This window comes from Microtus oregoni, unplaced genomic scaffold, assembly GCF_018167655.1.
Source record: "Microtus oregoni isolate MIOR12 unplaced genomic scaffold, Mior012 000052F_000, whole genome shotgun sequence".
NCBI lineage: Eukaryota > Metazoa > Chordata > Mammalia > Rodentia > Cricetidae > Microtus > Microtus oregoni.
The window spans coordinates 4,614,439-4,617,926 of record NW_024543812.1 but is presented as its reverse complement, the minus strand read 5'-3'; positions in this window follow the sequence as shown (position 1 = coordinate 4,617,926).

Sequence of the window (3,488 nt, the reverse complement as noted above, 5' to 3'; positions counted from 1 at the left end):
ACTGTTTATTGTTAAAGCTATCAAACCAATGGTATTTTCCTCCAAAGATATGATAGCTGCTGTAAGCAAACTGACAAGAATCACAGGAGATGTATATAAAAGTTGTTCTGTTTTGTATATAGAGATCCATTTTCTGTGTGGGAGAGAGGTGTTATCACTTCTCTAGTCTTTTCTATTTCTCTATATATTTGTCTGTGCACCAATATCATGCTGTCATAAATGCCAAAACTTAATATTTTTGTATTAAAGGACTTTTTCTTGGCAATATAAATCATTATATTTTTTCAATATCTACAAAAACCTCATTACTCTGGACATTTGAAAGGAATTTTAAAGAATCTATTAATACAGTTCAGGAGAAATGATATAATAATTATGTCAAATCATCCAATCCAGCATTGTTCTTTTATTTATTTAAAGATTTTCAATATTGTATATTTCATAGCACACAGTTCTTTCATATATTTGATTAGATTTAAAATTAAACCATTTTGGCATCAGTGAGAATAGTGGAACAGTCTTCTCCATAAACTGTCTTCTTCTTCATAAATGCAAGGAGAATTATAGGGAGAAGGGTGTGAAAACTCATCTTTTCTTGACAAAAATTTGCAGCAATCTAGAGCGTGAATTTGAAAATATCCAAATTTTTGTATGATGATTGAAACTTGTAATATTTTTACTTGTTTTCTCCAATTTTTCATTTTCCATATCTATGAAAGTTGTTAAAGACAATAAGCCATCAGCCATCATGAAAACCATCAGCCTAGAATATCCTTCAGAAGGAAAAAAATAGGTTTGATATTACTCAAAAGCACCATTCCCAGAGAATGTCCATTAGTTTACTTGAGCAAGAATTCCCCAGAAACTTTTATTTATTTTTAATTTGTTAACTTTTTGGTTTATATAACCTCATTTAGGGTTCACTCAATTGAACTTTTTCCCTAGGAATAATTGGAAAGTGATGTTTAACTTTTCAATTTCTTTAAGCTATGATAACAAACGAAGAAAATTATAAACTCATTAAATAACCCAACAATCTATAACTTACAGTTATGGTGACTTACAGTTATGTATGTATATATGTATGTACACACACACACACAAACACACACACAGATATATATATATATATATATATGTATATATATATATATATATATATATAATGTATATCAGTAGAGATTTTGTTACTTTCTACAATGTTAAAATGTTCCACCATCTAATACCTCAGAATGTGATCTTATTTGGGGATAGGGTCTTTATGAGAGATGGCTATGGATATTGGTCAATCAGTGTTTTATTAACTAATATGTCTGACAAATCTTTACAGTGTGAAAGAACATTAACCCACAGAACCCCCCCCCCCTTTTTTTCAAAACAAGAACTCTGAGTCTAATCTCCATTGTTCAGGGTTTTTTTTCCCTGACCATTTTTCGTAACAACTTGTAACCAACACTCTAAACAAAGATGGACATCTAAAATTTATTTTAGGGGGAATGTGGGCATAGTTTCCTAAGCTACTTCCTGCTGATTGGGGTTGCTAATAATTTTATGGGGGATCATGAAATGAAAATTTAGGATTATGGTCAAGTTCTGACTGGAGTATTCTTTGATGGTGGATCATCTAAGTTAGCAGTCTTGAGGCTATTTTGGATATAGACATCTAAGGAAACTGCAAGTGAGGTGCTCTGAAACATGGGATCATCTGGACCATCTGTTCCCACTGGAGATTTTTCAGGGGATCTTCCTCAGAAATTTTTGCAAACATTTGGGCGTCATTTGTGGATGGAAGTTTCTGTCCTGCCTCGTCCTGTATCTATTAGGTCCCAAAGAAGCACACAGAAGCTTTTATTAATTATAAACAGTTTGACCTATAATTCAATTTATTACTACGTACCTCTTACAACTTAAATCAACTCATAACTCTTATCTATGTTTAGCCATGTGGCTTGCTACCTTTTCTTAGTAAGGCATTATCATCTTGCTTTCTCTGCTTCTGTATAGTGACTTGTCTTTGACTTTCCTCTTCACAGATTTTTTTTGTCTGGTTATCTCACCTATACTTTCTGCTTGGCTACTGGTGAATCAGTGTTATATTAAACCAATATGAGTGGCAAATCTTTACAGTATACAAGATCATTATCTCACAGCAGAATGTCTTAAATACAGGGCCTATTTGAACAAGATTTGTGTTATTATATGAAGCAATTAGGTTGCCAGAGAGATGCTTCAGCAATTAAGACCACATACTCAGCACCTAACTTGGGAGTCTCATAACTACCTGTAACTAAAGCTCCATGAATTCTGGCTTTTTCTTTTGGCCTCATCAAGAACTTCATTCACATGTATGATATCTTCTCCCCAAAAAACACAGAAGTAAGCATAAAAATTTTAAAAAGAAGCCAGGTGGTGCTGACACACACATTTTATCCCAGCACTCAGAAGTCGGAGACAGTTGAATCTCTGTAAATTCCAGGTCAGTCTGGTCTACAGAGCAAATTCCAGACCAGCCAAGGCTGAACAGAATGACATTTTTTTGAAAACAAACAAAAAAACAATAATTTTAAAGAGAAAATAAAGCATTAAGACACTAGTAGAAGAAAGACCACATAATGGCAAAGGACAAATATGACTCTACGGGAATTCCCAAATAGTCATGTTTGTCCTTTGTGTTTACATGTGGCACTATACTGTTTTAAATGTTGTTTTTATTGGAAGTTATGTGGCTTACAAACAATTAAGACAAACTTTTCTTACATATTTCATACAATATGAAATAAGGCAGTGAATAGAAATTTTCACTGAGGAAGTCCATAGGTTGTAACTTCTAATGTAAATATAAAAAACAAAATGAGTTCGAGACCAAAAAAAACAAAAAAAAACAAAAACAAAACAGCAACAACAAAAATGAAATGTCTCTCACCTCAATGAAATTATGAGATTTGAAGCTGTGGTTAATAATTCTTGGAAAGGAGTTCTGTCAGTAAAGTGTGATTTGATTTGAAGTGGTATGACTTTAATACTATACTTGGAAGCTGAGGACGATGAATCTTCGAGAGCAGCCTGGTCTAAAGAAAGAGTTCTAGGACAGACAAGGCTACATAGAGAAAATCAGTTTTGAAAACAAAAGAAACAAACATGAAAAACAATAGCAAAAAACCCACCTAGAAACCAAAGTCAACATTGAATAAATGGGACCTCCTGAAATTGAGAAGCTTCTGTAAAGCAAAGGTCACTGTAATTAAGACAAAAAGGCATCCTACTAAATGGAAGATCTTCACCAACCCCACATTAGACAAAGGTCTGATCTCCAAAATATATAAAGAACTCAAGAAACCAGACATGAAAATTCTAATTAACCCAATTTAAAAAATGGGGTACTGAACTGAATAGAGAATTTTCATCAGACGAAGTTCAAATGGCCAAAAAACACTTAAGGTCTTGTTCAACCTCCTAAGCCATCAGGGAAACGCAAATCAAAACAACTT